This window comes from Eriocheir sinensis, chromosome 20, assembly GCF_024679095.1.
Source record: "Eriocheir sinensis breed Jianghai 21 chromosome 20, ASM2467909v1, whole genome shotgun sequence".
Taxonomy (NCBI): domain Eukaryota; kingdom Metazoa; phylum Arthropoda; class Malacostraca; order Decapoda; family Varunidae; genus Eriocheir; species Eriocheir sinensis.
In genome coordinates this window covers 7,501-29,728 of record NC_066528.1, presented here as the reverse complement: position 1 = coordinate 29,728, position 22,228 = coordinate 7,501, and the positions used below count along the sequence as shown (strand labels likewise).

The 22,228-nt window shown below is 40.8% G+C and overlaps 1 long non-coding RNA gene across 1 annotated transcript in view; it reads left to right on the top strand.

The window, feature by feature from the left end:
• Window positions 1-10,051: 10,051 nt before the first annotated feature.
• LOC127001085 (uncharacterized) overlaps window positions 10,052-22,228 on the top strand; it is a 13,836-nt gene continuing 1,659 nt past the window's right edge. Inside the window, exons 1-4 of the long non-coding RNA XR_007754673.1 lie at window positions 10,052-10,171; window positions 15,623-15,723; window positions 16,502-16,622; window positions 22,161-22,228. The exon at window positions 22,161-22,228 is cut by the window's right edge and continues 106 nt beyond it. This is a non-coding gene — a long non-coding RNA (uncharacterized LOC127001085). The remainder of the gene's footprint in view (window positions 10,172-15,622; window positions 15,724-16,501; window positions 16,623-22,160) is intronic.

Here is a 22,228-nt window from a genome sequence, read left to right as displayed (position 1 = left end):
TACGTGGCGCCCGATATACTCTATCTGGCAATTGATTGAAATTTAGTTTTGGATTCATTAACAACTAGACCCATACAAGTGCACAAGTCTTCAAGCTGGTGGAGGGCTGAAGTAAGCGTCCGTGGAGCATTACACTGAAGGAGTATATCATCAGCATATATAAAAACTTCTGTGCCCTGAGGAAAGGGGTACTGTGCAATTTTATCCATGAGAATATTAAAGAGCAAAGGACTAAGGACCCCTCCCTGTGGAGTGCCCAATTCAAAACTCCCTTCAGCAGAGCATGGAACCACACCTCAGCCTTCCTATCATGCAAATAGTCTTTGAGGCACCCCAGTAATTTCCCTTTAACGCCCTTTAAAATAAGTTGTTCCAATATAACCTCTTTATTGGGTCAATGAAAGCACGACAAACAGCACCTGCAGAACTTAGCACTGAATAAGGCAGTCACCAGTCCCTTCATAAAGCCATACAGATTCCGTGACATGGTATCTCCCACTTATACAGTCAAGCGCCTAAGTAGTATCCTTTAGAACATAAGAACATAAGAACATAAGAACGCAGGAGTCTGCAAGAGGCCGGTAGGCCTGTACGAGGCAACTCCTTTGACCCTAAGCTCCCGTGTATCTAACCCCACCTAATATCGCTGTCCATGAATTTATCTAGTCTATTTTTGAATGTGACAATTGTATTGGCACTCACCACATGACTGCTAAGCCTATTCCACTCATCCACCACCCTGTTAGTAAACCAATTTTTGCCTATGTCCCTGTTGAATCTGAATTTATCCAGTTTAAACCCGTTACTTCGTGTCCTACCCGGTTCTCTTACCAACAAAACCTTATGAATGTCTCCCTTATTAAAGCCCTTCATCCATTTATAAACCTCGATCATGTCTCCACGCACCCTTCGCCTTTCTAGAGAATGCAAGTTTAACTGTTTGAGTCTTTCCTCGTATGGCAAGTTTCTCAACCCCTGAATCATCTTAGTCATCCTCCTCTGCACCGATTCTAACATTTTGATATCCATTCTATAGTAGGGTGACCAGAACTGAGCCGCATAGTCAAGATGAGGTCTAACTAATGCTAAATATAGTTTGAGGAAGACTTCGGGCTTCTGTTGCTTACGCCCTTGAAATAAATCCCAGTACCCTATTAGCTCGATTTCTAGCTTGAATGCATTGTGCCCTTGGACGGAGATCAGAGCTCACTAAGACCCCTAAATCCCTCTCGCACCCAGACCTACTTATGAGAGTGTCATTTAAGCAATAGTTATGTGAGGGGTTGTTCCTACCTACACTCAGAATACTGCACTTCCGTACATTGAACTCCATCTGCCATTTATCCGCCCAGTCATATAATCTGTTGAGTTCACCCTGGAGAATACTAGCATCCTGATCCGACTCAATTACTCTACCGATCTTGGTATCATCTGCAAATTTACTAACATCACTACTAATTCCTGTGTCTAAGTCATTGATATAAATAATAAACAAAAGTGGACCTAATACCGAACCTTGTGGGACCCCACTCGTAACATATCCCCAGTCAGATCTTTTACCATTGATTTGCACTCTTTGCTTCCTATTGCTAAGCCACGCCTTGACCCAGTTCAAAACTTTACCCTCTACTCCGTGAGCCTATAATTTAAGCAACAGTCGTTGGTGAGGAACTTTGTCAAACGCTTTACTAAAATCAAGATAGATTACATCAAAATTTTCATCTCTGTCAACCGCCTCAAATACTTTATTGTAGAAGGACAAGAGATTGGTGAGGCATGACCTACCGTTTGTGAACCCATGCTGCGAGTCGTGAATTAAGCTATGTTTCTCTAAATGCTCCCGAATGTTCCTGGCTATTATGGACTCCAGCATCTTCCCTATAACCGATGTTAAGCTAATTGGGCGATAGTTTGAAGCAACTGACCTGTCCCCCTTTTTAAAAATCGGCGTCACATTAGCTACTTTCCATAGGCTCGGCACATAGCCAGTATTTACCGACATCTTAAAGATGTCGGTTAGTGGGTCACTGATTATATCACCTAACTCCTTTAATACCCTCAGAAATATCCTGTCAGGACCTGGCGACTTGTTCTTCTTAAGCTTATCTATCACATCCTGAACTACTTGCCTGGTAATGATTATATCCCTCAATTTATCGCCATCCCCGCCCTCGTACACCTCGTACTGGACATTATAAGGGCTACTGGCCACAGTTCAAAGTGTTGTACATCCCTACTGGACATTATAAGGGCTACTGGACACAATTCAAAGTGTTGTACATCCCTACTGGACATTATAAGGGCTACTGGACACAATTCAAAGTGTTGTACATCCCTACTGGACATTATAAGGGCTACTGGCCACAGTTCAAAGTGTTGTACATCCCTACTGGACATTATAAGGGCTACTGGACACAATTCAAAGTGTTGTACATCCCTACTGGACATTATAAGGGCTACTGGACACAATTCAAAGTGTTGTACATCCCTACTGGACATTATAAGGGCTACTGGACACAATTCAAAGTGTTGTACATCCCTACTGGACATTATAAGGGCTACTGGACACAATTCAAAGTGTTGTACATCCCTACTGGACATTATAAGGGCTACTGGACACAATTCAAAGTGTTGTACATCCCTACTGGACATTATAAGGGCTACTGGACACAGTTCAAAGTGTTGTACATCCCTACTGGACATTATAAGGGCTACTGGACACAGTTCAAAGTGTTGTACATCCCTACTGGACATTATAAGGGCTACTGGACACGGTTCAAAGTGTTGTACATCCCTACTGGACATTATAAGGGCTACTGGACACAATTCAAAGTGTTGTACATCCCTACTGGACATTATAAGGGCTACTGGACACGGTTCAAAGTGTTGTACATCCCTACTGGACATTATAAGGGCTACTGGACACAATTCAAAGTGTTGTACATCCCTACTGGACATTATAAGGGCTACTGGACACAGTTCAAAGTGTTGTACATCCCTACTGGACATTATAAGGGCTACTGGACACAATTCAAACAAACTATGATTTATGTTTGGAAACACTGCGGCAGATGCCACATATCAATTTTCACTTAATTTCCGCACAAAAGAATTGGCGTGCTACTTTGAAATTATCCTGGCCCATATGTGGGACACTCGCAGGCAACTGCACCAGTCTGTGTTTCATATATGGGACACTCGCAGGGAAAGGATTACCGTAATTTAAATGGAGAAATTTGTTTTGGTTTAAGAGTTTTTTGATTTGCGAGCAAAATTCCTGAACGAATTAAACTCGTAAACCGAGGTATGATTGTACACATCTCTCTCTCTCTCTCTCTCTCTCTCTCTCTGTACCTATGGTAATAATGTGAGCTACTATTATTGTTATTACTACTAATGTTATTACTATTATTATAAATATTTCAGAATAATTTTTATTGAATTATCTGTCAAGGCTGCAAGCCTTCCCTCTCACAACACTACCACAGCTGTCGCGACTGATGTAAATACTTAGGAAGAGAATTACTATCTTGAGAACGAGTGATGTGCCATACGCCAGTGTGTTGTATGGACATATACCGTTTACTGCTGATGAGGCCCTGCTGCTGCTGCTGCTGATGATGCTGATGATGATGATGCTGATGATGATGCAGCGCTCTACGTCAACAATTACAACGTTAGCCTCAATAATAGTCTTCGATGCACTTATTCTCAAACATCGTAGTGACTGTGTCTTAATTTCTTTCAGAATAGTATCACATATATAACCACTAGTTCAGTGTTCATGTCTAATATTTTCATAACACGTGTTATGCACCTATGCGTGTTAGCACCTGTACAGGTGCATCTGTAGTACGGCGACGGCCTGATGAACGAGCCTCCCATAACCCACTTAGCCAGTGGGGTACCTCTTTGGCCGACTCGGTAAGGAGTGGCTCTCCCGTCACGCTGGTCGCGGGTTCAATCCCAGGCAGCCGGGGAATACCCTCTCCTTGTCTTGATTAATTTCTCGTGTGTTTGGATACACGCAGAGGACGTGTTGGGAAATAGAAAGGATGGAAAATAAGCTCGTGGGGCATTACACATCATCAATCCAGATCCAGATCCAGACACACAATACTTGACACAGCACCAAGGTGTTCTTTGCTGTGAGACAGCTCATGTTATGGAACAAGACCTTAACTTCACTAGCTACTGACCCTTCTTCAACATTAGCCCCAAACTAGTTAATGGCACCCAACATGACCCTCTCCCAGCATGACCTCACCCAAAATGACATCCTCCAACATGACCCACACTGACATGACCTCACCCAGACCTGGACAAAATCTACAAATGGGCAGAGGAAAACAACATGAGTTTTAACGAGGACAAGTTTGAACTATTAAGATTTGGTAAAACAGACCGCCTCGTTACAACATACCAAGACCCCGAAGGAAACAATATCACAAGAAAATCACAAGTGAAGGGCCTTGGTATAATAATATCTGAAGATGCCACATTTAACAACCACATAAGAAAGACTATCTCAAAATGCAGACAACTCATGGGATACATATTCAGAACCTTCAAAACGAGAGATCCACAAACTATGACAACACTATGGAAAGCTCTAATTCTCCCCCACATTGACTACTGCTCTCAACTCTGGGCACCCCACAAACAAAACCATATAATGCAACTAGAAGGCCTCCAAAGAACTTTCACTTTCCGCATCAAAAAATATCATAAGCACACAGAGGAACCAGAAAATCATGACTATTGGCAAAGACTAACGGAACATAATTTATACTCAGTAGAGAGGAGGATAGAAAGATACCAAGTAATATATACATGGAAAATACTTGAAGGACAACTTACTCCACCCAATAACACCAATGATGCAAGAACCGGAAGAAAATGTGTCCAGTACCACCTCCCATCTAAATGCCAAGCTAAAGTAAAGACACTCCAATACAACAGCATCTCAAAAAAAGGGGCCAGACTCTTCAACCACCTCCCCAAAGAGCTGAGAAACATTACAGGGGTGGAAACAGAGGTGTTCAAGAGGGAACTGGAGATATTTTTGGCATCAATCCCGGATCAACCAGGTGTCCCGGGATATTCTGCAGCACGACCAGCAACTTCTAACTCCATCACTTCCCAGCTGGAATACATGCAGCAGTGTAGGGGGTGGCGTGGCCCTGCCTCAACGTACATCCAGGGTGTAACGCTCTCTTGAGGCAGAAGCCCTTCAAGGTAAATTCAAGGTACACCAACATGACCCTCTCCCAGCATGACCTCACCCAAAATGACATCCCCCAACATGACCCTCTCCCAGCATGACCTCACCCAAAATGACATCCCCCAACATGACCACCCAATATGACCTCACCAAAATGACATCCCCCAACATGGCCTCACCCAAAATGACATCCCCCAACATGACCACCCAGCATGACCTCACCCAAAATGACATCCCCCAACATGACCCTCTCCCAGCATGACCTCACCCAAAATGACATCCCCCAACATGACCCTCTCCCAGCATGACCTCACCCAAAATGACATCCCCCAACATGACCCTCTCCCAGCATGACCTCACCCAAAATGACATCCCCCAACATGACCCTCTCCCAGCATGGCCTCACCCAAAATGGCATCTCCCAACATGACCACCCAACATGACCTCACCCAAAATGACATCCCCCAACATGACCCTCTCCCAGCATGACCTCACCCAAAATGACATCCCCCAGCAACCCTCTCCCAGCATGACCTCACCCAAAATGACATCCCCCAACATGACCACCCAACATGACCTCACCCAAAATGACATCCCCCAACATGACCCTCTCCCAGCATGGCCTCACCCAAAATGACATCTCCCAACATGACCACCCAACATGACCTCACCCAAATGACATCCCCAACATGACCTCTCCCAGCATGACCTCACCCAAAATGATATCCCCCAACATGACCACCCAACATGACCTCACCCAAAATGACATCCCCCAACATGACCCTCTCCCAGCATGACCTCACCCAAAATGACATCCCCCAACATGACCTCACCCAAAATGACCTCCCCCAACATGACCCCACCCACCATGACCTCACCCAAAATGACATCCCCCAACATGACCCTCTCCCAGCATGACCTCACCCAAAATGACATCCCCCAACATGACCACCCAACATGACCTCACCCAAAATGACATCCCCCAACATGACCCTCTCCCAGCATGGCCTCACCCAAAATGACATCCCCCAACATGACCCACACCAACATGACCCTCTCCCAGCATGGCCTCAGCCAAAATGACATCCCCCAACATGGCCACCCAACATGACCACCCAACAGGACCCTCTCCCAGCATGGCCTCAGCCAAAATGACATCCCCCAACATGGCCACCCAACATGACCCACACCAACATGACCCTCTCCCAGCATGGCCTCACCCATAATGACATCTCCCAACATGACCACCCAACACAACCACACCCGACATGACCTCCCCCCAACATGACCTTTCTGACACTCACTCCTTGGGTTCCTGTGGCAAGGGGAGGGTGGTCAGGTCACCGCTCACCCAGCACCGTGCCGCCCTGGGTGACTCTTGTTGAAATGTTGACCTCTGACCTCACCGCCAAGTATCCCCCTCGGCCATGGACAAGGAAGACGTATTATGAGACCTGCCAGGCGCTAGACGTAATGGCAGCGACAAGGATCGTTTTGAGGCAAGCAAGGCTCAGCTGATCCTGGTCCTGGTCTTGGCAGATTATCGTACTGATCAGAACATCGTATTTTTGGCCGCTAACTAATGCAAATAACCATCAGCAATGAACGATTCTAATTATGACTATAAATTAAGCTTGCTCTGGGGTCGGGCATATCAGTTTTTGCATCAGTTGTCGTACTTATTTCCTGTTTATTTTTACCCCTAACTAATGCAAAGAACATCAATAATTAACGATTTTGGTGAGATTTTAACGATAACTATAAATTAAGCTTGTTGTGGGGGTGGGAGCAACAATATTTTCATTAATTACCGTACTTATAACATCGTATTTTCCTGTTTATTTTTACCCCTAACTAATGCAAAGAACATCAATAATTAACGATTTTGGTGAGATTTTAACGATAACTATAAATTAAGCTTGTTGTGGGGGTGGGAGCAACAATATTTTCATCAGTTGTCGTACTTATAACATCGTATTTTCCTGTTTATTTTTACCCCTAACTAATGCAAAGAACATCAATAATTAACGATTTTGGTGAGATTTTAACGATAACTATAAATTAAGCTTGTTGTGGGGGTGGGAGCAACAATATTTTCATTAATTACCGTACTCAGAACATCATATTTCCTGTTTTTGACCCATAACTAATGCAAAATATACGTCGGTAATGAAGGATTTTAACGATAATGACAAATTTAGCTTGTTATCGGAGTGGGCGTGACAGTTTTTGGTCGGTGCCCAGCCTGCTAGCACGGTGCACACAAGGCTTTCATAGGCATTGTGGGCATCTCCAGGGGTAGATGTATGACCCTGGTGGTATAGTTTGACCCTTCCTCTGCACCACCACGAGGAAACACTCTTGAGAACCCGATTAATCTCCTTCTTGACCTTTGGCGATGAGAGAGGAAGCGCCTATGGGAGAGATTTTAGCGCCCAAGTTCACATTATTTGACAAGGCTTTCGAAGACATTGTGGGCATTTCCAGGGGCAGATTTATGACCCTTCTAGTAGTCTGACCTTTCTTCTGTACCATAAACCTTAGGAAACACTCATGGGAACCCGATCAATCTCCTTCTTGACCTTTGGATATAGTTAATGTGACAAGGTATATGTGTTTAGGCAATTCTTAATTAATTCTGCATATGACAATTAATTACAATTGTGACATTACTGAGCGGCAGACGGACTGACGGGTTGGGCAAGTGATGGAATTGTCTAAAATGAGGGATTTTAAATTATAGTTGGCTGACGATTAGAAATGGATCTTATTACCAGTGAAAATTGCTTGCAAGTGTGCGATTGTGAGGAACAGCTGAGATAATTAAAAGAGATCAGAGTCACGAGGGCGATCTAGCTAAATATGAAGAAGATATCAAGATAGAATACACAGCAGAGATAACAGAGACAGAACTAGACAACAATTATGAGACTGGGAGAAATTATGAGCTGTGCGTGAGGTAAAGACACAGAATAGCTACACAGATCGAGATAACAGAGAGATATACATAGACATAAGGTAAGAATTATGAGATAGAGATAAATGATAAACAGTGCGTGAGGTAAAGACAGAATAGCTACACAGATCGAGATAACAGAGAGATATATATAGAAATAAGGTAAGAATTAAGAGATAGAGAGAAATGATAAACTGTGCGTGAGGTAAAGACCACAGAATAGCTACACAGATCGAGATAACAGAGAGATATACATAGAAATAAGGCAAGAATTAAGAGACAGAGATAAATGATAAACAGTGCGTGAGGTAAAGACAGAATAGCAACACAGATCGAGATAACAGAGATATACATAGAAATAAGGCAAGAATTAAGAGATAGAGAGAAATGATAAACAGTGCGTGAGGTAAAGACAGAATAGCAACACAGATCGAGATAACAGAGATATACATAGAAATAAGGCAAGAATTAAGAGACAGAGAGAAATGATAAACTGTGAGGTAAAGACAGAATAGCTACACAGATCGAGATAACAGAGAGATACACATAGAAATAAGGCAAGAATTAAGAGATAGAGAGAAATGATAAACTGTGAGGTAAAGACAGAATAGCTACACAGATCGAGATAACAGAGAGATATACATAGAAATAAGGTAAGAATTAAGAGACAGAGATAAATGATAAACAGTGCGTGAGGTAAAGACAGAATAGCTACACAGATCGAGATAACAGAGAGATATACATAGAAATAAGGCGAGAATTAAGAGACAGAGAGAAATGATAAACTGTGAGGTAAAGACACAGAGAGATAAGAGAGACATAAGGCAAGAATTATGAGATAGAGAGAAATGATGATCTGTGAGGTAAAGACACAGAGATCAGAGAGACAGAAATGAGGAAGAAATGTGAGGTAATTAAGGACAGATTAGTTAAGCTAAAGAAGTAGAACTTTATATCATGAGGTAATGAGGAACAGTTGTGAGGTGAATGAGAATATAAAAAAATAACAAAGAAATATGAGGATTAAATGAGGAATTAAAAATTGTGAGGTAAATAGATTACGAAAACTAAAGAAACCAATATATAGCCGGATCCTTTACTAAAGCTGGAGGAATAGCTGTAAGATCATCGAGGATTAAACATTTACGAGGTACAGGTCTATAGTATACTATATGAGGAACAACTGTGAGATAAAGACAATATACAGAGAGCCATAGAGAACTTTATTATAGCATGAGATATACCGTAGAGTAGAGAGAAATGAGACACACTTGTGAGCTTATAGGTGAATGAGGAAAAGATTAACAAAGAAATAAGGAGAATCGAGAAATGAGGAGCAATTGTGAGGTAGAAACAGATTGTATACAGAGAGCTGTGATTGATGATTGATAGTTTATTGTTGCAGGTAAACAACAAGGGAGAAGGGAGGTACGTGAAGAAGAAAGATTAACTAAGAAATGTGAGGAGGAGAAATTTAATGAGGAAAAATCAACCGTGAAGTCATGACCCGGGAGGATTCTTTCATGTTTTTTCATCTTTTCTTCTCTTCTTCGTATTTTTCTGTTCTTTTCCCTGATTTTCTTTCCTCCTGACTTTGGTAGAGTTATCCACAGCCTGAAACACAAGAAAACACACCAAACAGATATGCCAGGAAAAAAACAATTATACACATGCTCCCTTGCAGAGGTGCCAAGTCTTCATCCTCACCACCATCTATCTTCCATTTTCTGGCCCATAACTATTACAACGAACCATCAACAATTAACAAATATAACAAGAAATACAAGTAAATTTTATAAATGAGGTTGAGGGGGTAGTTTTTAGGTGTACACTTGGCATATGACGGTGAAAATGTGGCCGCCTTGCATCGCCTCCTCCTCCTTCCTCCCGCCATCTTCGTCTGTCAGCTGATCCGAGGTGGACGGCGTTCCGCGTGTCGGCCAATATCCTTGTAATCCAGGACGACACAGACGGCCATGGATGGAAGCAAGGTAGGTAGTCGTGTTATCAGGCATTAGGCCGGGCGAGGAGAGTTAATCAAGGCGAGACAAGTGATAAATAGCAGAAAACATGGACAGGGTGGCGGCGGGCAGGGAGCGTGATGGTGCTAAGAATAGTTATTTTTTATTATTATTTCCTAATCTACAGTGCCGGGGAGGGAAGCAAAGGAGGTGACGTCTTGTTCAGGGTTTAGGAATCGTGTGGACGGTGAAATGAGGCGTTAAACATGGAAAAATATGAAAAAATATAATTTGTGATGGATGGAGCTGGCTGTGTCGGCTACTAGTGTCTTGATTGCTCTCTTGAAGGTTGCCTATGTCAATGAAGGCGTGGAGGAGGTGATAGTTGTGGAAAATAAGGTTGACAGCCTCGGGTGGCGGTGTCGTGACAAGCCTGCCAGAGAGGCGGCCCAAGGGGCCGCCTCTCTTAAGTGTAAGTGTAAGTGTGTGTGTGTGTGTGTCCTGAGGTGAGGAGGCAGGCGTTCAGGGGAGGACACTCCGGCAGGGGCTGTGAGCAGAGGGATGGCAGCAGTGACGTGTGTGTGTGTGTGTGTGTGTGTTCTGAGGTGAGGAGGCAGGCGTTCAGGGGAGGACACTCTGGCAGGGGTCAAGGCAGGGGCTGTGGGCAGAGGGATGGCAGCGGTGACGTGTGTGTGTGTAAGTAAGTAAGTAAATATTTATTGCCTTTAAAATATAAGAATATTGTTATATATAAATATAACATAAAACATGGCAATGGCACAGCCTGTCAAGCCGAAGCTTCCCGACAGACATGGAATTATATTATTTTATTTAATGTTTACATTGGCACAAAATTGGTACCTAATATATTATTAACTAACGTATAGAACAATAAGAATAATTATAATAATATGTTGCTGAGAGTAACAATAACAATATCAATTATAATAATAATAATAATAATAATAATAATGAACATTACACTTGTGAAACTAAGTTCATACCACACACTACAATTGATTACTACTTTGACAATTATATAAATAAGTTTTCACAGATTTTTTAAAAATGGATAAATTTATATGATTGAGAAGAGTCTTAATATGTAGAGGCAATGAATTCCACATTTGGGGACCTGAGTATAATATACTGTGCTTAAAGAGAGAAGTTCTGAACTGTGGACATATGAGATTGATATCATTACCTCGAATGTTTATGATGTGTGTACCAGTCTGAAAGGCTGACCTCCACAATACTGTGTAAGGCACTTGTAAATGCTTAACAATAAAAAATATTTATGAATATTTGGAAAACTAAGAAAATTTTGTGTTTTAATTATATTTCGTGTTGACTCAAACCTACTCATATAGAATATACACCTAAATTTTTTTATTTTGAGCTACTGATATTTTCTTAATGAAGGACTGCCAAGTACAGGCCCAGACTGATACACAATAGGTGAGATGGGGATAACAAAGTGTGTAATAAATACTAGTGAGGGATTCAGGTGTGAGATTATTGCGGACTCTGTATAAAATACCGCACATCCTTGCTAATTTATTTGTGACAAATGAAATATGTTGATTCCAATTCATATTCTCATCTATGTAAACACCCAAAAATTTTGTGAAATTTACTCTGTCTAATGTGTTTCCCTCTATGGTTATAGGAGGAATGTTATATTGTAATGAACGATTTTGAAAAAATATGTAATTAGTTTTTGCAATATTCAGACTCAATTCATTAATTTTAGTCCAATAATTAATTTTTCTAGTTCTGTAACTAAATTTATATGAAGATCGTTAATGTTTACATAATTTAATAAAAGATTTGTATCGTCAGCATAAATCGTATATTTGAATTTAGAACTTACATTAACAATGTCGTTTATATAGATGAGAAAGAGTATCGGTCCTAATATTGACCCCTACGGTACACCCTTGTTGATTGCCCTAAAAGAAGAATACGTGGCGTTGCAATATACAGCTTGTGACCTATTGGTTAAATAACTTTCAAATAGTTTTAAGGGAATACCTCTAACGCCATAGTGACTTAGCTTACTCAATAAAATTTTGTGATTCAATGTATCGAATGCCTTAGATAAATCTAAAAATATTCCAATTAAATAATGTTTCTTTTCTAAATACTGATATACATTAGATATGAACTGTAAAATAGCTGTTTCTGTGGAACGACCTGCCCTAAACCCATGCTGGTAGTCTGTGAGTAGATTATTGTTTTAAAAAAAAATTACAAGACGGGAAGTAATAACTTTTTCAAAAACCTTGCTAAATGCTGGAAGTATTGAAATAGGTCTATAGTTTTAATATCGGATCTACTGCCTGATTTAAGTAGTGGTACAACTTTGGCTTTTTAAGTGCATCTGAAATATTCCAGTTTTAACATCAGATTCACTATGTGTGTTAATGGAATGGATATATTACTAGCTGTGCATTTCAAAACAATTGGGGAAATATCATCAAATCCGGAGGAAGAAGTTTTAAATGCCGTAATATATTTTTCAATTTTTAAGTTTGTGGCAGGAAATAAATACATAGAAAAATTGGGAGAGTTGTGTAAATAATTTAAAAATTCATTACCTACAGTTTCTGCTGCTTGCTGACTTGCTTTCAAAAATGTTCATTAAATTTATCTGAATGTTATAACAAATTGATCGTAGCTCAATTTCACTGTTTTTACCATCTGTAGATCTACCTAATAAGTTATTTATTGACTTCCAGTGAGAGTTAGGGTTGCCTTGGCTAGCTAATAGTTGGTCTTGGTGATACTTCTTCTTTGCTTCTTTTAAAAGTGATGTTAGTCTATTTCTGAAAGTCCTATATTGCTCTCGAAAAGTTAAAGGCCATTTATATGCTAGTTTTTCAAGTCTATGTTTTTCTCTAATGCTCTTCTTTAATGCTGGAGTAATGTGTGGACTGCAATTATTTTTGTTACTAACTTTAATTGTTTTCTTAGGGAAGCAATTATCATAATTTGTTTTGAAATTGTTGTAAAATAGATTATAGGAGTTGTTAGGACATGTACAGTTTATGACATCAGACCAATCTGTGTGAGAAAGTGCAGCACTAAATGTGTCTAAAGCTTCCTGGGTGAACGTTCTTTTCGTTATGACTGTGGGAGGAGATGGAATATTATTACATTTAAATAAAGATATCACTGGAAAATGATCAGTAATATCAGTTTTGATTACATAATTTCCTACGTTGTTCTCAACACGTGGACCAAATGTGATCTATAAGGGTGGTGGATGTGTGTGTGTGTGTGTGTGTGTGTTGAGCCAAGCATGCAGGGGCAGGGGCAGGGGCAGAGTCAGGGATGATACCACAGGGGCAGGAGCAGGGACAGGGGTGTGTGGAGAGCGGGACACATACTGGGGTGTTGGCTCTTTGGGTGTTATTCTATACTTTTCCTCCCTGGTGTGCCCCATGCCAGGGAGGAGTTTTGTGTGTATTCCCCTGTATTATATTGACCCTAAGGAGAGGCAAGGGTGTAAACCTCCCTGTAGGTGAGGCCCCATTAGATTCATTTATTTATTTATTTAATTTTTATGTTGTGGTCTCTAGCGGTGGTAGGCTTTCTTGGGGGTGCCTGCATGGTGGTCATCCCAAGCCTGTCAAGATGCAGCAGGCAAGTGTTAGAGGTGACTGTGGCCGTTTCAAGACACACCAAACCCTCAGAAAAAAATGGTCTGGTTCAGCAGTGAGGTGAACCTGTGTTAACTCACGTGGTTTACTGCACCCAACAAGGATATGTTAGAAAAGATAGGGACACTCGGGTTGTAGAGGTTTTGACACTTTCCGGTTTGCCACCTGTGGGTGTTCACACCTCCGTGATTTCGCGTGCTAGTTGTTTCGCCACTTGAAAGAAGAGGTTCTGCTACTCACCAAAAAAACCTATTGAAATTCTAAAAATATTAACAAAAAACATCTGCATCCTTTAACCCGTATACAGTGATGTCCTTTGTTAGAGAAAGGGGTCATGGTAGGTTGCATTTTTTTTGTATATATTTTTATTTGCCCATAAAATGAGAAAAAATTATTTCGTTTTATTGCTTTGATATTATACGTTGTTGAGTGACAAATATTATCAATACAAACAAAATAAAAGGCCATATAATGGCTCAAAAAGGGAATTGAATATATACGTACTAAAAGCTTCCATAAGAGGTATGTATACTATATTGGTAATAATAAACAGTGCACAGGTAAAAAATCTGAGTGTTAAAAAACATGCTGCTCCTGCGTGCCGCCTCTTCTAGTCTCAGTTATGAATCATTCATTGCCGCGGACGTTGGGTTAGGTCCAAGCCCAACTATTGTTGCTCAAGCTCTTAGAAATGCTTCAGTGCACGGGTCGCCATCCTTGTGTCTGTCCCATAGGTTGAAGAGACGGCCATGCAATCGAGGGTTTTGGGTGGGGGAGCGTATTTAAACTACATACTCCAACCGAACGTTACATAACCTCCTAACCTGGACCCCATGTATACCTTATTTCTGCAGGAGGTATTTCGCAGCACCGGCTGGACCGCCGCCATCAGAGGAGGCTACACTTTCATGAATATTACCCTAAAAGTGTGTGACGGCGTCACATAAGTTGATGGATCATATGAACTGTGGACCTGTGCACTTCAGTCTAAAGCAGGTCAGATAAGGACTGTGTGGGTGGAGAATATTAACTCAGACCGGGTGTGTGTTTCGATACATGCAGAGGACGTGTAGGAAACTAGAAAAAGGATAAAATAAACTGCCGGGGCATGACACAGTATTAACTCAACTAACCTAACGCACACTACAGTAACCTTACCTAACATTACTGCCACAAGACACTGAGGCTGAAGGAACAATATTAACTCAACTAACCTAATGCACACTACAGTAACCTTACCTAACATTACTGCCACAAGACACTGAGGCTGAAGGAACAATATTAACTCAACTAACCTAACGCACACTACAGTAACCTTACCTAACATTACTGCCACAAGACACTGAGGCTGTGTGTGACAACTAGCTTAATGGTGTGTCGAGATGGTAGCATATAGTAAGGCGTGTTCTTTGGGGTGCCAACAGTGTGTCCGGTTACTGGTTTGGATGTCACGGCCTCAATGGCTCACGGCTGACACGGCCAGGACTCCTTCAAAGCTCCAGGAAACTAATAGCAAAGAGTGGAGTGATCCAAACAACTGAAAAAATAGCCACAAATGTGTGTGGGAACCTGGGGAGTCGCTGGTCAGGAGTTAGTTATAATATATATGGCTAGGCTTAAAAGAATATATGGCTGGGTTAGTTAAAATATACATATATGACTAGGGTTGAAAATATATGGCTGTGTTAGTTTAAATATATGGCTGGAGTTAGTTAAGAATCCTTATAATACTTAGCAAACCCAACACTAGGGTAAGGTGATGTACTCTCCGGTGCTAAATCTCCCACAGATATACTAATTGGACTTTGCCACACAGATGCTGGACTTTGTGGACCCTGGCGGCCATGGGGAGGTGTCCGTGGGCGCTGGGCAAGGCCGAGGGCGAGGAGTACAGCACACTGGATGAGGGGGACCATGGTAAGGGGTGGAGTGCTTGCTTCAATTCTCTGTTCAGTTATTTTCTTTTCCTTAGGCCAAAAGTTCAGGCTACCAAAAAGGATAATATTAGTCAAAATTTGTCCTAAAAAAAGATATAATTGCTGAAGTGCCATGCTCTTACTGATGAACATGAATTAGCATAGAAACACACACACACACACACACAAAGAAATATAGAGGTTTGGAACAGACTAAGTGAAAAAATAGTATCGGCGAAGAGTGTGCAGAGCTTCAAGGAAAAGTTGGATAATTATAGATACGGAGACGGGACCACACCAGCGTAAGCCCAGGCCTGTAAAATTACAACTAGGTAAATACACACACACACATGCAGACTCACCATTCTGATAGCCCAGTGGAAAAAGCTCTGCTGCGTGGATCTTAAATGCCACTCTAAGCGAGAAAAATGAGAAAAAAATCATCACTCACACAAACCATTTCATAATATATATCAATGCATTTGTGATCAGTTTATGTATCATCTAATTTCTGGGGTTTAAATCATGGCAAAAATTTGGCCTGTTGCTGCTACACACGGTAAAGCCACACATTTGGCCCGTCGCTGCTACCGGGCTAAGAAACTACCCTTGGAAATAATCACAACTCCTATGAAAGCCTTGTCATTGTGTGTGTGTGTGTGTGTGTGGGCACCAAAATGTTTAAGAATCTGGTTCTCCTTCTGTTTCCTCCTTCACCATTACTTATACCCTAATAATTCTCACCATCAGTCAGTTACCATCCCCTTTACCCCTTCCAGGATGGTGCAGGGCTCTCAGGAGATGGACAAGCAGGAACAGGGGACCATAACTCACAGGTGTTCTTCATTGAGTGTGTGAGCGCCGCTGTCGTCACCATGAACACCTGCTCGGAGGCACCAAGTGAGTAGATGACGCTACCCAGAGTGACTGAAACAGGGAGGGCTTTGGGAGGAGCTGGGGGAGTGAAACAGGGCCTGGAGAAGTTATAACAAGGCTTAGGGGTGTCTGAGGTTGAGTGAAACAGGGCTTTGAGTGGAGCTGGGGGAAGTGAAACAGGGCTTGGAGGAGGGGGGGAAGTGAAATGGGGCTTAGGTTATCTAGCTGTGTCAGTTTCCATTGACATATGTTTCTAAGTGTGTGTATTTACCTAGTTGTCTTTACCTAGCTGTGAAATACAGGAAAAGAGCCATACTAGGCTTGTGCTGTCCCGTCTCCATAACGCTTATTATCCAGTTTGGCTTTAAATTCGTGAACTGTTTTTGCACACACAGCCTCCTCGTCAAGTCCGTTCCATGTTGTTGTGCTTCTGTATGGAAAACTGTATTTCTTGATGTCTCTCCTACAGTCGCTCTTCTTCAATTTCTTACCATTGCCTCTTGTCACACTTCTGTCACGTTCCACTAGGTCTTCCCTGTCCAATTTCTCCAATCCCTCTTGTATCCTGTACAATGCTATTAGGTCCCCTCTCTCTCTTCTGCTCTCCAGTGTTGTTAGTCCCAATTTCTCCAGTCTTTCTTCATAAGTATGTTCTCTCAGAGTTTCCGGTAATTTAGTCGCTACTCTTTGTATTCTTTCCAACTTTCTAATTTCTTTCTTGTGTATTTACCTAGTTGTATTTACCTAGTTGTAGTTTTACAGGGCCTGGGCATTATGCTCGTGTGGTCCCGTCTCCGTGTCTGCATTTATCCAACTTATCTTTAAAGCTTTGCACACTCCTCGCTGATACTATATCCTCGCTCAGACTGTTCCAAACCTCTACATTTCTTTGCGGGAAGCTATACTTCTTTGTGTCTCTCAAGCATCTCCCCTTTCTCAATTTTTTACTGTGTCCTCTTGTATTTCTGCTTATGTTTCCTTCTGTTAGTAGCAGTTCTTCATTATCTACTTCATCTATTTTGTTTAATAATTTATAAATTTGGATTAGGTCTCCCCTTTCTCTTCTTTGTTCCAGTGTTGTTAAGTTCATTTCCTTTAATCTTTCCTCGTATATTAATCCCTCCAACTCTGGGACCATTTTTGATGCCATCCTCTGTATTCTTTCTAGTTTCTTTATATGCTTCTTCTTATGGGGGGACCACACTACCTCTGCATATTCTAATTTTGGTCTAATCATGGTAGTGATTAGCCTTCTCATCATGTAGTTAAATGCCACTCCAATATTTCTCACCAGGTTATATGTGTCTCTAAAGATCCGATTTATATGACTCTCTGGTTGATTATCATCCCTCATCACTACTCCCAGGTCTCTCTCTTCATGCACTTTTTTTAATGTTTCACCATTTCCCATTTTGTATATCCAGATTGGTCTTGTTTCACTTTTACCCATTTCCATAACATGACATTTTTTCACATTAAATTCCATCTCCCAATCCATACTCCATTTCCAAATTTTGTATAGGTCTTCTTGCAATATTTCACAATCTTCTTTGTTTTTTATATGTTTTTGTAATTTAGCGTCGTCAGCAAACAGGTTTATGTAGCTATTAACTCCTTCAGCCATGTCATTTACATATACCAGGAAGATTATCGGTGCTAATACTGAACCCTGTGGTACTCCGCTTTCTACATTTCTCCATTCTGATTTTATGTCCTTGACCACAGTTCTCATCTCCTTCCCATTAGGTAGCTTGCCATCCATTTTTTCATATTTCCTTTCAATCCTCCTTTATTTTCCAGTTTCCATAATAGTCTTGTATGTGGAACTTTGTCGAAGGCCTTTTTTAAATCTCGATAAATACAATCAAGCCATCCATCCCTTGCCTGTGTTCTGTCTGTCACTCTTGAGTAAAAACTGAGTAAGTTTGTAACACATGATCGGCCCTTTTGAAATCCATATTGTTTGCTGGTAATTAACTTATGCTCTTCTAGAAATTTAGTCCACTGCTTCTTTATTATTTTCTCACATATTTTGCACAAAACACTTGTCAGGGATATGGGTCTGTAGTTTGAAGGTTCATCTTTCCTTCCACTTTTATATATGGGGACCACTTCAGCCCTTCTCCACTCATTGGGCACCGTACCTGTTGCTACTGAGCATCTTATGATGTCGTATTTTGGAACAATTAATTCATCTCTACATTTTTTTAAAATATACCCAGAAACTCCATCCGGTCCTACTGCTTTTCCCTCTTCTAGTTCTCCCAGTAATTTATAGATCTCTTCTTTGTTTACCATAATCTCTTCCATATGAACTTCTATTTTATTCTCTTGTGGCGCAGTAAAGATTGTTTCTTTGGTAAAGACTTGCTGGAATTTTCTATTTAATAACTCTGCCATACCTTTAAGGTCATTGACTTCCACATTCCCGTCTCTCAGTCTTTCTATTGTTTCTTTCGGTTTAGTCTTCCCATTTATAAATCTGTAAAACAACTTGGGCTGTTCTTTGCATTTTTCCACAATATCCTTCTCATATCCCTTTTCTTCTTCTTTCCTTATTTTCACATATTCATTTCTCGCCAATCTGAAGTCTTCTTTGTTTCTTTGATTCTTCCTTCTTTTTAGTCTTTTCCATGCTTTGTCCCTTTTTTCTTTTGCGTTTGCACATTTGGCTTTAAACCAGTCCTTCCTACCCTTAACTTTGGGTCTATATACGGGTACATATTTTTTGACACCAGTGTTATAGGCTTCCATAAAGATATCATACTTTTCTTGTACTTTATTTTTTCTCAGTAACTCATCCCATTCCACTTTCTCGTAAAACTTCCGAAGGTTTTCCATGTCTGTCTTAATATAGTTTAGCCTGTTTGATTTGTAAGATTCGTCCTCTTTAGTAACCTCCACTTCTGTATCAATCTCTATGGTTACATGATCACTCTTGCCCAGTGGACATCCATACCTTAGTTCATCCTTGATGTATATTCCTTTTGTTAGTACTAGGTCCAGTCTTGCCGGTTCATCGTCACTTCTATATCTTGTATGTTCATTCACTCTTTGTATCATAAGATTCTCCATCATCAATCTTAGGAATCTATCTCCCCATGCGTTATCTCCACTATTACTCTCGAATGTCTCCCAGTCAATCTCTTTACAATTGAAGTCACCAACTAGCATAACTTTTTTGTCTTCCTTAAGTATTTTGCTTAAACTCCGTATAGTGTCATTGATCACAGTGTCGTGCTCTTCCTTACACCACGAGTTTGTTCTGGGTGGTACATATGCGGTTATAATTGTCAACCTTTCCTTGTTATTGGTTTACACATTTACTTGCGCAATTTCAGCTTTACCTTCACCGTATTCTACCACTTTCACTGCTAACTCCTTTTTTGTCATTATCATCACTCCACCTCCCCCTTTGCCCATTCTATCTTTCCTCCATATATCATAGTTTTTATTTATCTCTAATTTAATAGCTTAGTTTGGTTTGCTTTAAGCATACGATCATTGGTTCTTTCTCCTTTATGAAATCTTGCAGTTCCAATTTACTAGTTATTAATCCATCTACATTTGTATACATCACTCTTAAACATTTACTCTTATCTATCTTTTCTAACTTTCGTTCTTCTTTATCCTCTCTCTTGTGTACCACTTTCTGACTTGGTCCCCTACTATTCTCCAAAAAAATATCTCCTTTTCTTCCACAGATCTTTCATTATTCTTCTCCTTCGCCTCTGCTAGTAGTTCGTTCCATTTCCTTCTTTCTTCTTCATTTCTATTTTTCTTTATATATATATCCTTGCAATCTTCTGTTTCCTTTAATTTAGTTGTTCTGTACAAAATATCCTCAGCCGCCTTCTGTGATCTTAACTTTATCTTTATTGGCCTGGTCTTTCCTTCTGTGTATGGACCCATCCTGTGGATTTCCTCCACCTCTTCCTCAATACTTTGTTGCTCGTCATCATTTAAATTTTTTAGTAGGTCCTTAATTGATTTCAATTCCTCTTTATCTCTTTTAGGCTTATATGTGATTGTCTTTTCCTTCAAATCAAATACTATCACACTCTTCTTCTTGTCTGCAACTTCCCTGACTAGTTCTTCATTTTTCTTTATTACCTTAACCACTTCCTTTTCTACATCTTCCTTATCTTCTTTCATTTGTTGCTGGATTACCTCTCTAAGATTCACGTTTGCTTTCTCACTCTCCACTTTCCAGGTCTTCATTTCACCCAATACCTCCTCCCTGACTTTTCTCCTCCAGGGCGACTAATTTCTTTAAACTTTCATTTTCCTTTATAACCTCTCCCAGTCCATCTTTCATCGACTTTTCATATTCTGCCACTTTTCCCTTCAACTCTTCATTCTCTTTGATCAGTTGCTTCTCCCGTTCCTCCAATCCCCGAACCCTAGCTTTAAGGTCTCTATGGAATTCCTCCATCTCTCTGTTTTTTATCATTCCGATCCACTTGTCCAGTTTTCTTTCCAGCATTAACATTCGTTTGTAAATAGTTGTCTCTCGGCTGGCGAAGCCAGAGAATGCCCTATTTTGTTCAGTTTCTTCATCACTGCTACCGTACCTTCCTTCTGCACCTCGTACCGGTGTTGACCACGTTAACTGCTCCTCCTCTCTGCTCATCATTCCGGAATTCACTTATTGGAGACGGGAACCGTGTGTGTGATCGAGGTTTATAAATGGATGAAGGGCTTTAATGAGGAGACATTCATAGGGGTTTTTTTTGGCAGAGAACCGCAGGGGGTAGTAACAGGTTTAAACTGATAAATTCAGATTCATCAACAGGGACACAGGTAAAAAATTGGCTTTTACTAACTGGGGTGGTGGGAGGAGTGGATGAAGCAGTTATCATGTGGTGTGGTGCAATATTGTCACATTAAAAAAAAAAAAAATAAATATGATTCATTCATGGTGAGCGATATTGGGTGAGGAGTTTAGGGGGGGAGCGTTACCTCAAAGAGGCTCACCGCCCTACCAAACTCCTCTTGCTGCGTTCTTATGTTCTTATGTGTGTGTGTGATTGACAGGCTATGAGAGAAGGGAAGGGAAGGGAAGAGAAGAGAAGAGAAGGGAAAGAAAAATGAAAGAAAATGAGAGAGAGAGAGAGAGAGAGAGAGAGAGAGAGAGAGAGAGAGAGAGAGAGAGAGAGAGAATATGCATGTATGTGTATATGTATAGACAAACAAATTATAACCACCACCACCACTACTACTACTACTACTACTACTACTACTACTACTACTACTACTACTACTACTACTACTACCACCATTACTACTACTACTACTACTACTACTACTACTACTACTACTACTACTACTACCACCATTACTACTACTACTACTACTACTACTACTACTACTACTACTACCACCATTACTACTACTACTACTACCATTACTATTACTACTACAACTACTACCATTACTACAACAACTATCCCCCTATTTCCAGGCCTATCTAAGCCACTACTACTACTACTACTACTACTACTACTACTACTACTACTACTACTACTATTATTAACCCCACTATTCTACCTCCATTTCCAGGGCTATCAAAACCCCGAGCTGCGTCAATCACAGGTCAGCCTCTTCCCTCCCCTCGGCTAATCTCTACG